General features: G+C 39.6%; 1 protein-coding gene across 1 annotated transcript in view; it reads left to right on the forward strand.

The window, feature by feature from the left end:
- Nucleotides 1-14,767, forward strand: part of LOC126161816 (ubiquitin conjugation factor E4 B) — a 288,976-nt gene that overhangs the window by 121,884 nt on the left and 152,325 nt on the right. The window lies entirely within an intron of this gene.

Genomic DNA, 14,767 nt, shown 5'->3' on the forward strand with positions numbered 1-14,767 from the left:
TTTGTGTATGTAAAATGTAGTAAGGTGTTCCACAGTTTTCAATATGATGAAATAATCAGCAACCAGTTGCATAAAAGACATTTAATTTGTTAACCAGCTTAGGACACTTAGTGCCCTTTTTCAGAATATTGTATGCATCACAGTAACCTATTGAAACTGTTAAGAAATTAAATTTCTTTTATGCAACTGGTTGATGATTATTTTTTTGTATACAACTACAGTTGCTGAGAATGGATAAAATACTAAACAGTTTTGGGTCCACACTAAATTGTGGTTCCCTCTGTAATTGAGTCAATAAGTTAGTTCACAGTTTGGAGAAAAGAAAGAGCATACCACCTCCAATAGGATCATGTTCGTAATTGACACATGTAGAAATAAATTCAGGCATGCACCAGAGAAGTGTAGTGACTCTTGCTGTTCACTTTGTATATTAATAACATGCCAAACAAACCTCAGACTTCTTGCAGACGATACAGTTATTTCTAATGAGCTACTACCTGAAAAAGGCCACATAGGTATCCAGTCACTTCTTGATAAAACTTCAAAGAAGTCCAGAGACTGACAATTTGCTTTAGTTAGTAAGTTACTTGTTCCATGTATGTGTAGCTGCATAGTGGCCTTTTTTTTCCACTCAAGAATTCCTCTGTGGTATGAAGTTATTATGGAGAACTCCATGCCAAAGTTGTATTCATTAAAGGGTAATGCAGATCATTTTTCTTTTCAGTGTTGTACTGATGAATATATATGTTACTCTCAAATATAAAGCCCTTATAACTGGCACAATGGGAAGTACCACTGCTATTCATTTCATAGTGGTATCCATATTATGGATATGGATGTAGATGCCTTGTAAAATGCTGTGATGTTGAGACCTATATTTATATTGAGGACAGCTTTACTTTTTACCATTATAATGTCGTCTTAATTGTTACTAACCATGTAGTTAGTGAACTTCAAGTATCTATTACTTGTCAGAATTTTTGTCACAGAATCTTATAATATTTAAGGTCATGTTTGCAGTTTCAGTTTTCAGCAGGGCATGTACTTAACATTTAAGTTCATATTACTGTTGTGCAAATGCTCTTCTGCCAGTTTTACGCAGTGATCAGGTATCCGAGTGGGAGCCAGGTACTGTAGCTACATGTGACAAGTGGCAAGTGACAGGCTGGAAAATATGACCATGATATCGCAGCCATGATAATATAAGCTTGGATTAGTTTCCATTCTTGTTTATGCATGCACATGTGTAGGTGCCTAGCCAAATCATGCTCAGCATGATGTCTAATTACACTTCTGCATTGGAAAAAATTAATCAAACTTTCAGTCTCATGACAGAACTTTCATACAAGTGTTGGGGAGAATATGTTGGGTAGTATTCTTATAATCTGGTCATAAAATTAACTACAGAGCGAGCAGTGTACTGACCACGTGCTCCTCAATATCGGCCTCGAGTGATGCCTATTGGCTGAGTATGACATGGTGGTTGGTCAGTACTGTTGTTCTTCCAAGCCTGTTCAGACAGATTTTAGTTTATAGTGTCCTTGTAAGAACATTTAAGGGTTCACAGTATACATTTGCTAATTGAAAGCTTTGGTGCTCAAAGATTGTTTGGTTCAAAAGATCTACATTAGATGTACACCTTCCCTTCCCCAGCAGCCCAAGTTTCTTTTCCTATTATATGAACAATTACAGAGCTCATCTGGACCTAGTACTAATGTTAACAAGTAAAGAAAAGAATTCAGATATAGTCATCAATTACAAATACAGTTTTTATTTTTAATACCATCTTACTCGACAGATCATGAACTTTTTCTTTTGCAAGTAATGTGAGTAAGTATTAACTTTGGAAAATCCAGGATGGAATTACAACAATATTATGAAAAAGATAGAGGAGATGCTGAGTTTCAGATATGCACAACAAAAAGACTACTATACAATTAAGCTTTTTTGGCCAAAAGAGGCCCTCTTTTCTGAAGTTGAAAGCACACACATGTTGACACAAACTCAACTCGCACACACATTACCACCATCTCTGGCCGTTGAGGCTTTACTGCATACACCACCACCTCCAGCAGAGAGAATCAATCTGTGGGTGGTGGTGGTGGTAAGGAAGAGGCTGAGGCGGGGAGAAGGAGGGATAGCAGAATAGAAGTGGGGCAGGTGTATTGCTACTTGTGGGAGTGTACATGGATGTCGTGGGGATAAGATAGGGCTCCTAGATGCAGCTGCAAGCATTGGGGGGGGGGGGGGGGGGCAGAAAAAGAGGCAAGTGAGGGGGAGAAAATACTTGTGGGTATACTGTTGGAATAGAATGATGCAAAGTCCTGGATTGGGAGCAGGGAAGGAGATATAGGTAGATGAAGGCCAGGGACTAGTGAAGGTTGAGGACAGAGGATTACGTAGGATATATTACAAGGTGGGAATTTAAGGAAATGGGACCTGGATAAACTGACTAAACCAGAGGTTGTACAGAGTTTCAGGGGGAGCATAAGTGAACAATTGACAGGAATAGGGGAAAGAAATACAATAGAAGACAAATGGGTAGCTCTGAGGGATGAAGTAGTGAAGGCAACAGAGGATCAAGTTGGTAAAAAGACGAGGGCTGGTAGAAATCCTTGGGTAACAGAAGAAATATTGAATTTAATTGATGAAAGGAGAAAATATAAAAATGTAGTAAATGAAGCAGGCAAAAAGGAATACAAACGTCTCAAAAATGAGATCGACAGGAAGTCCAAAATGGCTAAGCAGGCATGGCTACAGGACAAATGTAAGGCTGTAGAGGCATATCTCACGAGGGGTAAGATAGATACTGCCTACAGGAAAATTAAAGAGACCTTTGGAGAAAAGAGAACAACTTGCATGAATATCAAGAGCTCAGACGGAAACCTAGTTCTAAGCAAAGAAGGGAAAGCAGAAAGGTGGAAGGAGTATATAGAGGCTCTATACAAGGGCGATGTTCTTGAGGACAATATTATGGAAATGGAAGAGGATGTAGATGAAGATGAAATGGGAAATACGATACTGCGTGAAGAGTTTGACAGAGCACTTTAGACCTGAGTCGAAACAAGGCCCCAGGAGTAGACAACATTCCATTAGAACTACTGACGGCCTTGGGAGAGCCAGTCCTGACAAAAATCTACCATCTGGTGAGCAAGATGTAAGAGACAGGCGAAATACCCTCAGACTTCAAGAAGAATATAATAATTCCAATCCCAAAGAAAGCAGCTGTTGACAGATATGAAAATTACCGAACTATCAGTTTAATAAGTCACAGCTGCAAAATTCTAACGCGAATTATTTACAGACGAATGGAAAAAGTGGTAGATGCTGACCTCGGGGAAGATCAGTTTGGATCCTGTAGAAATGTTGAAACACGTGAGGCAATACTGACCTTACGACTTATCTTAGGAGGAGGATTAAGGAAAGGCGAACCTACATTTCTAGCATTTGTAGACTTAGAGAAAGCTTTTGTAAATGTTGACTGGAATACTCTCCTTCAAATTCTAAAGGTGGCAGACGTAAAATACAGGGAGCGAAAGGCTATTTACAATTTGTACAGAAACCAGATGGCAGTTATTAGAGTCAAGGGGCATGAAAGGGAAGCAGTGGTTGGGAAGGGAGTGAGACAGGGTCGTAGCCTCTCCCCGATGTTATTCAATCTGTATATTGAGAAAGCAGTAAAGGAAACAAAAGAAAAATTTGGAGTAGGTATTAAAATCCAGAGAGAAGAAATAAAAACCTTGAGGTTCGCCGATGACATTGTAATTTTGTCAGAGACAGCAAAGAACTTGGAAGAGCAGTTGAACGGAATGGACAGTGTTTTGAAAGGAGGATATAAGATGAACATCAACAAAAGCAAAACGAGGATAATGGAATGTAGTCGAATTAAGTCGGGTGATGCTGAGGGAATTAGATTAGAAAATGAGACACTTAAAGTAGGAAAGGAGTTTTGCTATTTGGGGAGCAAAATAACTGGTGATGGTCGAAGCAGAGAAGATATAAAATGTAGACTGGCAATGGCAAGGAAAGCGTTTCTGAAGAAGAGAAATTTGTTAACATCGAGTATAGATTTAAGTGTCAGGAAATCGTTTCTGAAAGTATTTGTGTGGAGTGTAGCCATGTATGGAAGTGAAACATGGACAATAAATAGTTTGGACAAGAAGAGAATAGAAGCTTTTGAAATGTGGTGCTACAGTAGAATGTTGAAGAGTAGGTGGGTAGATCACGTAACTAATGAGGAGGTATTGAATAGGATTGGGGAGAAGAGAAGTTTGTGGCACAACTTGACTAGAAGAAGAGATCGGTTGGTAGGACATGTCCTGAGGCATCAAGGGATCGCAAATTTAGCGTTGGAGGGCAGTTTGGAGGGTAAAAATCGTAGGGGGAGATCAAGAGATGAATACACTAAGCAGATTCAGAAGGATGTAGGTTGCAGTAGGTACTGGGAGATGAAGGAGCTTGCACAGGATAGATTAGCATGGAGAGCTGCATCAAACCAGTCTCAGGACTGAAGACCACAACAACAACAACAACAACAACATATTACTAGGGCAGTTCCACCTGAGCAATTCAGAAAATCTGATGGTGCAAGAAAGATTGAAATGGAGCAGGCTGTAAAGCAGTCATTGAAGTGATCCATGTTGTGTTGGGCAGCATGATCAGCAATTGGGTGTTTCAGCTGTCTCCTGGCCAGTTTTTCAGTGGCCATTCATGTGGACAGGCAGCTTGTTAATTGCCATGTCCACACAGATAGCAGCACAGTGGTTGCAACTTAGTTCGTACATCACATGACTGCTTTCATAGGTAGCTGTGCTTTCGATGGGATTGGAGATGCCTGTGGCCTAACTGAAGTAGGTGGCAGTGGGAGGACATATGGGACAGGACTGGCTTCTAGGTCTGCTGCAGGCGTATGAGCCATGAGGCAAGGGGTGGAGTAGTGATGGATAAGGATATTGCATAGGTTTGATGGATGACAGGACAGCACTGTGGAAGGGATGGGGAGAATAGTAGGTGGGATATTCATCATTCTATGGCACAACAAGTGGTAGTTGAAACCTTGAAGGAGATTATGATCCGGTTGCCATATTCTTGGCTGGACTGAGTCTTGAGGGGAGTTCTCATTTGTGGCCAGACACTGTGTATGTGGGATGTGATACGTGACTGGAGAGACAAGGCGTAGGAGATCTATTTCTGTGCAAGATTGGGCAGGTAATTTTTATCTTTGGAGGTCTCAGTGATATCCTTGGTATATTTGGAGAGGGTCTGTTCATCACTGCAAATGCAATGGCCACAGATGGCTAGGCTGTATGGAAGGAATATCTTTGTATGGAATAGATGGCAGCTGTTGAAATGGAGTTATTGCTTTTAGTATGTAGATTTTATTTGGATAGAGACATCCTTGAGGTGGGGGATCAACATCAAGGAAGGTGAATTGTTGGACTGAGGGAGATCAACTGAAGCTTCGGGAGAAGGTGTTGAGGTTCTGGAGGTATATGTGTTGAGTGTCCTCACCCCCAGTCCAGATCATGAAATTGTCATCAATGAATCTGAATCCAATGTTAGGTTTGGGATTCTGGTTGGTTAGAAAGGAGGCCCCCTAGATGCTCCATGAATAGGTTGACATAGGATGGTGCCATGCAGGTGCCAATTTCATGTGTTCCTTCAAAGGAGAATTAATTTTGGATAAGGATATAGTTGGTCATGGTGACCAGGAAAGACGTTGTCAATTTGGAGACAGTCGGATATTGGGAATGAGAAGTAAAGGAACAGGAACTGTAGAGTATAGGTGGAGGAAATGGTTGATTTCTTTTATACAAGAGGGTAGGTTATGGGTAGTAGGCTGATGGTGTTGGTCCACAAGAGCAAAGATTCTCTCAGTGGGGACACGGTAACGGGCCACAATGGGACATTGTGGGTGGTTGAGTTAATTGACATGTAGAAGGTCAGGGTGCAGTAAGTGTTAGAGGTGAGGAGATAGATAGACTCATGGGTATGGTTCTAGGATGGGCCTATGGATTTGAGGAGAGACTGGAGATCCTGTTGGCTCTCTGGAATGAAGTCATTTTGGCAGGGTTTGTAGGTGGACAAATCTGATAGCTGGCACAGACCCTCCACTAATACCCTTCCCTGCTCCCACTCCAGCACTATACAGTCTTCAGTTCCATCAATGTTCCCACTAGCCTTTTTTCTCATACTCCTTTTCTGCTCCTCTCCCCCCTCTAACCTCTGGACTGCACACCTACAATCCTACCCTGTCTCACCTTGTCCTTGCACACTCCCACAAACAGCACTACACCTGCAACCATGCCTATTCTGTTATCCCTTCCCCTTCTCACCATAGCCTCCTCCTTACACCCACAACCCCCAGATTGCTTCTCCCGTTAGGGGCAGTTGCTGCACACGGTCCGGCCTCGGTTGCCAAAGAGGGTGGCCGTGTGTGTGTGTGTGTGTGTGCGCGCGCGTGCGTGCGTGCGTGCGTGCGTGCGTGCGTGTGGGCGCGCGCGCCCTTGCGCACGTGAGGCATTTTGGCCAAAAGCTTTAATGTACAGCAGTCTTTTTTTTATTGTGCCTGTCTACTACACAATGTCTTCTCTATATGGTGAGTAGCAATCTTTTCATTTCATAGTACTGAATGTTAATTTTGTTTGCTAATTATCAGATCATTAACTCAATCAGTTGCACAAAAGTAATTGCTTTAACAGCAGCTCTGTTGTTAATTTCATAATGCTTTATTGAAGATGATTTCATTTGAAATTCTCAATAATAAGACTCATATTTTGCAGTACGTACTACTCAAAAGGAAACTACAAATTGAGAATTCATGTAAAAAGCAAGTACAGTAAGATCCTTTTTTTTAACTTATCTTGGACCCAAATGTTATTTATATTGAGAGTCAGTAGCCAGTCCCTAGACTAAGCGTCAATAGTCTGCAGGTCTTCCTGCACCATAATACAGTTTTCTGGCATTGCAAATTTTCTGTTCATGACAGCAACATCTTCAAATTGCTTCATGGAGCTTCCAAAATTATCGACCTGATTATTTACTTATACTGTGAACTAGTCATGGTAAGAGCTGAATGAAAAACAATCGATTCATTCAGTTGTAAAAAAAAAAATGATTCATTTGCTTGTAGTTTTACATATTTATCGGATTATTACAAATTTATTTTTTTCAAGTGAAGGCAGTCTGTGGGAGTAACTGAATGAAAACATTTAACAACGTTATAGCTTTGCGTATTGACTGTATTATTTATGCTTTCCTTTCAAGTGGAAACAGACAGTAGTTTTTCTGTCAGTTGAACCATATATTAATTCTTTAAGCTGAAACCACTCTTTACTGTTTTAGTTGACTGAGCTATCTAATCATCATTCTGAGTAAAGCTGGCCTGCAGTACTTTCATCAGTTAAACTAAAGCATTGCCACATTATGCTAGCAGAGGATAGCCCTATCCCCAGTGATAAGTGAAGACGTACTTCACGGGGTATGCCAAAGTTAAAATAAGCATTATACATTTTCATTTAATTATTTATTGAAGTGACCAATTTTTTCTTTCCATCATTTAAAACTGATTCGTATATTGTTGTGGATTTAGTTGTTCCTGATGCCATTAAAGCATAACTAATTATGCTCATGTATCGCTGGGGTAAGCCTGCCTCACTTAAATTGCCGAGCCCAGACAAAAACTTTGAAAACCCTTGACGTCTGAGTCAAATCAGATTATTTTCCTGAACACACACAGTCTGTAGATGATAAGATGGCTGATGCCCATGGTGTTCTGCCAGAAGCAGGGTTTTGAGAGGGGGAATGTGTCCTCACTTGCATTTCAGTGCCGACAACACCAGCATGTGTGTGCCTCCTACTGATCAGCAGATATGAACTATATACAAGATAGTGACGAGGATTTGTGAAAGTGCATTATAGAGGTGTACATGTTTAGAAGTAGTATTCATTTGCAGTAATGAATATGAACATAAATTAAGTCATTTTTAACATAGCTCAATGAGTAGAAGGCCAATACAATGTAAAATGTTCAGTTATGTTGTGGGCAGTGCAGCATCACAGTGCATGTGATCCCTGATTGTTGGCTGCTTCTCATTGTCTCAATAAAGAAGTATGGAAAAATATAGGGTGTTCCAAAATTAACTTTACAACTTTGATCGCATACGTTTGAGAAATGGGAAGAGGCAGAAACGTGCATTTTGCGGCATGATGTTCATACACACCTAAGGTTGTAGTAGCTGCTTAACAGAGTTCAGTGTGTTAAGGTGATCATATTTTCGAGACCAAATTTGGGACATATTAAAAATGTCTGGTATTGCAAGTTTGTTATAAGAAGTACTTTAATATATATTTTATGAGTACTTTATAAGATAGAGTGTGAGAAGACATACAGTTTTTAATAGTGCTTTAAATTTTCTTCAGTTTGTCTGTATTCTTCAACAGTACTTGAAAATATTTAACTCAGATTTCTGTAGTCACTAACATTGCTTTTGAGTTTCTGCAACAAACTTTGTCTAGTCACTGCTCCATACATTACTTATATGTGAAAATGCTCTTATAATTAGCAGTAGACTGATACAGGTAAAATGAACATCTGATTTGGGATACATATTTCATAATTGTTAAATCTGGAGCAAATTGGTGTCCAAAATTACTTTTGAAAAAAATTCGAGACAGAACTAGAAAAATAATGATTGCCAGAAAAGGAGGGGTGGGAGGAGGGGGAGGGGGGTCAGATGGCCACCTTAAATATGTGCACCATCTATAGCATACAAGATACTAATCAGTATCCTAGTAACATGACTGGCCTAGTGTGTCCACATTAGCATGTGCTGTTGCCACTCTGAGCAGTTCTATAAAAGCAAAGTGACATTCATCACAGTTCCTGCAGGTCCCGAACAAATAAAATAAAAAAAAAGTAATGGAGTTCCACATATATAAAATCCGGTGTGTACCAACCATTCCACGCACTGTCAACTGCTGAGGGGTGGCCACTTAGATTAGATTAGATTTACTTTCATTCCAATTGATCCGTAGTGAGGAGGTCCTCCAGGATGTGGAACATGTCAGAAAAACAACAATACATGACAAATATTTACAACTAAAACAAATAAGCTAATGTACCATTCGACAGGTCCCAAGTGGAATGATCGTCATTTTTTAATGAACACTAAGAGTCATTTTACAAATACTAATGCACTGAATTTAAAATAAAGTTTTAAAATAAAAAAGTTAGTAACTAACATGGGAAAATAAAAAAAAAAAAAACAGCTTCACGTGTGTGTGAACAGTATGCCACAAACTGCACTTTTCTACCTTTTCTCTTTCTGAAATATATATGATCAGAGTTGTAAAGATCATTTTGGAACATTTTCTATATGCATAGGAAAGCATCTAGATGCACTTGCCTGTGGGTTTTTATTAGACTAAAACGAAGAAACTACCTACAGGTTGGTCCTCATTTAATGGATTTTAACTAAGCTTTTTTACAGTCTATTTATTTCCAATCAGTTGAATTTCCCCTGTCACAAACAAAGCTTCGGGTTTACCCTCAACAGTTGTATAAAAATCCCTCAGTATTCCTCTGGACTCCTCAGAACTTCTGAGACTTTTCATTAGATCTTTCAGTAACACTTTGCTTTCAGATTTATTGAAGACTTACTGCATCACTATTTTACTGTCATTTTCGCTACATTCAGATGTTGTTTGTCTACCGTGTTTTGACCTTCATTTAAATCTGTGATGAATGTCACTTTGCTTTTATAGAAATTTTCTAACACATAAATTGAACCACAGGGGATCTTTCCCATTCCTCATATCCTAGCTCGACACATGATTGCCTATTGAGATACTGTGTGAACTATTACCTGTCACACTTGCCAAGCAAAAATATTCTCTCACCTTTCTTAACATTCATTGTAGCCCCTATAGCCAATGATGCCATAACAGCCTTACTGTCAAGGATTCTCTCCTCTGTGGAAACTAAATCATAAATCATAAAATCCAGCTTGTTAGTTAGTAGGAGGTATGAGTGCAATTCATTTATTGGTTCTGTAACTAACTGCTCATGGTATTTTCGGAAAAGACATTTAGAATAAACTCACATGAACCTCCATTTCAGTACCTGCTATAGTCTGGTGGCTCACCCGTTCTGCGGATGAAATGTTGCAATTTCCTCCTATTACAATTGTATAATCAGGAAATTTACCCACAACATCCTATAGATTTTCTCTGAAGCATTGTGACACTGTAGCTCCATACTCAGGTACCTCATAAAAGTATCTGATCAATTTGTGTGACCTACATTTTAATGATTACTTGCACCCAGGTAACTTCTCATTCTGAATCTGTGATAATCAGTTAGGTAGTATCTAGTTGTTTATGCCAGTAAATACAAACCACCAGCAGTGTCCAACCTATCTTTATGTCATGTATTCCAGTGATAATCAAAAAAATTTCTGCTATTCACTCCTAGTTCCGGATGGTTTTCTGTTCCTACTGTATAGGAACCCAGTCAGCAGATGTCATTTGCACTGACATAAGTCATAATTTCTCATTGGTTGCACCTTGTGCATTCAGTAGCTGCCTGTGTAGCCACCTCTGCATCTTTGATGAGACCCCCACCCCCCAGCAAATGTACTCTGTGCACTCTTGGCTTCCTTCCCTGTGTGTTAGCTATTTGTCTGCAGGGCTCCTTTATCAGGCTAATGTTAGGGCTTTCAGTGGCCATTATAGCTAATATGTGTTCCTGGCTGGACTTTGCAGGAAAACCAGCCACAGAACCAACAGACAAAGCACAAGTGTTGCGTCTGCTGTGCTCTCAACAGTGGGCAGTGCGTCATATCTGTTGACAAGGTGTAAGGATAAGTCAAACTGGTCATATCATGTGGATTAGAAGCTGCAGTGTCCTCAGAGGCCTTTGGGGAGAAGAGAAGCAGCTGTATGAATATCAAGAGCTCAGATGGAGAACCAGACCCACGCAAAGAAGGGAAAGTTGGAAGGAGTACATAGAGGATCTGTACAAGGGAGATGAACTTGATGGTACTATTATAGAACGGGAAGTAGACATAGATGAAGATGAGATTGGAGATATGATACTGTGAGAAAAATTTGACAGAGCTCTGAAAGATCTATGTCGAAACAAGGCTGCGGGAGTAGATGATATTGTGTCAGAACTACTGACAGCCTTGGCAGAGCCATCCGTGACCAAACTCTTCTGTCTGGAGTGTGAGATGAGACAGGGAAAATACCCTCAGAGCTTAAGAAGATTGTAATAATTCCAACCTCAAAGAAGGTAGTTCCTGACAGGTGTGAAAATTACTGAAGTATCAGTTTGATAAGCCATAGTTGCAAAACACTGACATGAATTCTTAACAGAAGAATAGTTGAAGATAGGTTAAGGAAAGGCAAACCTACATTTATAGCATTTGTAGGCTTAGAGAAAGCTTTTGACAATCTTGACTGGAATACTCTCTTTCAAATGCTAAAGGTGGCAGCGGTAAAATACAAGGAGCGAAAGACTATTTACAAATTATACAGAAACCAGATAGCAGATATGAGAGTCGAGGGGCATGAAAGGGAAGCAGTGGTGGAGAAGGAAGCGAGACAGGGTTGTAGCCTATCCCCGGTGTTATTCAGTCTCCATATTGAACAAGCAGTAAAGGAAACCAAAGAAAAATTTGGTGTAGGCATTAAAGTTCAGGGCAAAGAAATAAAAACTTTGAGGTTTGCCAATGACATTGTAATTCTGTCAGAGACAGCAAAGGACTTTGAAGAGCAGTTGAATGGAAGAGACATTGTCTTGTAAGGAGGGTGTAGGCTGAACATCAACAAAAGCAAAACAAGGATAATGAAACATAATCAAATTAAATCCGGTGATGCTAAGGGGATTAGTTTAAGAAATGAGACACGTAAAGTAATAGCTGAGTTTTCCTATTTGGGCAGCAAAATAACTGATGATAGATGTAGTAGAGACTGGAAATGGCAAGAAAAAAAATTTCTGAAGATAAGAAATTTGTTCACATTGAGTAAACACTGAAGAGCAAAAAAAACTGGTACACCTGCCTCATATTGTTAGGGCCCCCACGAGCACGCAGAAGTGCCACAGCATGACATGGCACAGACTCGACTATTGTCTGAAGTAGCGCTTGAGGGTACTAACATCACGAATCCTGCAGAGCTTTCCATAAATCCGTAAGAATACGAGGGGGTGGAGATCTCTTCCGATCAGCAAGTTACAAGGCATCTCGGATATGCTCAATAACGTTCATGTCTGGTTCATGTTTGATGGTCAGTCGAAGTTTTTAAACTCAAGAGTGTTCCTGGAGCCACTCTGTAGTAATTCTGGATGTGGGGGGTGTCACATTGTCGTGCTGGAACTGCCGAAGTCCATCAGAATGCACAGTGGACATGACTGGACGCTGGTGATCAGACAGGATGCTGCCAGAGTCATGTCTGGACATATATCAGGACTCTCATATCACTCAATCTGCACATGTACCACACCATTACAGAGCCTACACCAACTTGAACAGTCCCCTGCTGACATACAGGATCCATGGATCCCCGTACACGTCTATCTGCTCAATACAATTTGAAACGAGACTCATCTGACCAGCAACATGTTTCCACTCATCAACAGTCCAATGTCGGTGTTGAAGGCCCAGGCGAGATGTAAAGCTTTGTGTCGTGCAATTTTCAAGGGTACACGAGTTAGCCTTCATCTCTGAAAGCTGATGTCGATGATAGTTCGTTGAATGGTTTGCACGCTGTCACTTGTTGATGGCCCAGCATTGAAATTTGCGGAAGGGTTGCACTTCTGTCAAATTTAACGATTCTCTTCAGTTGTCATTGGTCCCGTTCTTGCAGGATCTTTTCCTGGCCGCAGCGATGTCTGACATTTGATGTTTTACTGGAGTTCTGATATTCTGGTACATTCGTGAAATGGTCATACGGGAAAAATCTCTACTTCATCGCTATCTTGTAGATGCTGTGTCCTATTGCTCATGCGTCAACTATAACACCACATTCAGACTCACTTAAATTTAGATAACCTGTCATTTTAGGAGCAGTAACTGATCTAACAACTGTGCCAGACACTTGTTGCCTTATGTGGGCACTGCCAACCACAGCACCGTATTCTGTCTGTTTATGTATCTCTGAATTTGAATACACATGCCTATACCAGTGTCTTTGGTGCTTCAGTGTAGATTGAAGAGTCAGGAAGTCCTTTCTGAAAGTATTTGTCTGGATCATAGCCATGTATGGAAGTGAAACATGAACGATAAACTTTTTGGACAAAAAGAGAGTAGCAGCTTTCGAAATGTGATTCTACAGAATAATGTTAAAGATAGATGGGTAGACTATGTAACTAATGAGGAGGTACTGAATAGAATTGAGGAAACAAGAAAATTGTGGCACAACTTGACCTCTGAGACATCAAGGGATCACCAGTTTAGTATTGGAGTGTAGTGCGGGGAGTAAAAATCTTAGAGTGACCAAGAGATGAATACAGTAAGCAAATTCAGAAGGATGGAGGCTGCAGCTGTTATTCAGAGATGATGAAGCTCACACAGAATAGAGTAGCTTGCAGAGATGCATCAACAAGAAGTTAGGAGGGACTCCAGACACACTACCAGTACCATTGCTTTCACCAGTGGTGCCCTATGTATGCTGCAGCCTGTATGTGTTGATTGCACCAACTCAGCTTTTAGCTCCTTCCAAGCTGTGATCTGTTCCCACACACAGTAAGCCTTAATTCACATCCATTTTCAATTATGCAGAATTTTAATATAACCACATACAGAATCTCCTAAGTAATCAGTTTGAGAGTAACAGAAAAACTGTTAGAGGCTGAAACAACAGATCAGCTATGTAACAGTTTCACTTCAGTTGAAGGCTACACCACTGAAATTAAAATTATAGAAGAATAAAAAAAGGAAAAGAAAATGGACATAGGTGTCTTGTAGATGGTGATAATATTGTTACACAAACAAAATCAAAAATATAAGCTGCTGTATAAGCATTGACAATGACACTAACACAACTGCACTACACACAGGTAGGCAATAAAATACTTAATGACTGATAAATCCTTTGAATACTAGAAAATAAACAAGATGTGGAAGTTCCACCTTAGATGTATGACTTGGATAAAAAAGACAATTATTTACCTGTGTAAGTGTTTGTTGGGATATCATTTTTAGTTGTGCTAATTCTAAATGTTGATGTATAATAAATTTAATAAATATAATTAAATTCCATGTTAATATTTTCATATATTGGGACAGGTATTATTCTGTTCTCTGAATTTGTAGAAAGGAAAATAATTATAAATTACTTTCTAACAATTTGCCACCTAGCATTAGAACTGCTTAAAAAAACATCTTTGGAGTGTAGTTGAGTCTTTAAAAACTGTTTGCATACACAAACTAAATGCTTCTGCTCATAAGCCTCAAACTCCCTACTGTTAATTATACAATAGGTGCCATATATACATTACTAATTTCAAACCATGTGTTTGGAGTTTACCATTTGCTCTTCAACACTAGCTTGTGTTGGGAGTGATTCATGAAATCTTTACTCATGTTTAATATGACGTTACCCCAATAACACTGTTGAATTAGCATTCGAAATGTGTTAGTCAAAAGTTCAAAATTTATTGACGTAGCTAACAAGCTTTGATATCATCAGTTGTAATTTTTAAAATAATCATTCATCTCAACCATACCTCTTTAATTTATATTGTAATTGTTCAGTAATTAGTTGA

Source organism: Schistocerca cancellata, chromosome 2 (assembly GCF_023864275.1).
Source record: "Schistocerca cancellata isolate TAMUIC-IGC-003103 chromosome 2, iqSchCanc2.1, whole genome shotgun sequence".
Lineage (NCBI taxonomy): Eukaryota > Metazoa > Arthropoda > Insecta > Orthoptera > Acrididae > Schistocerca > Schistocerca cancellata.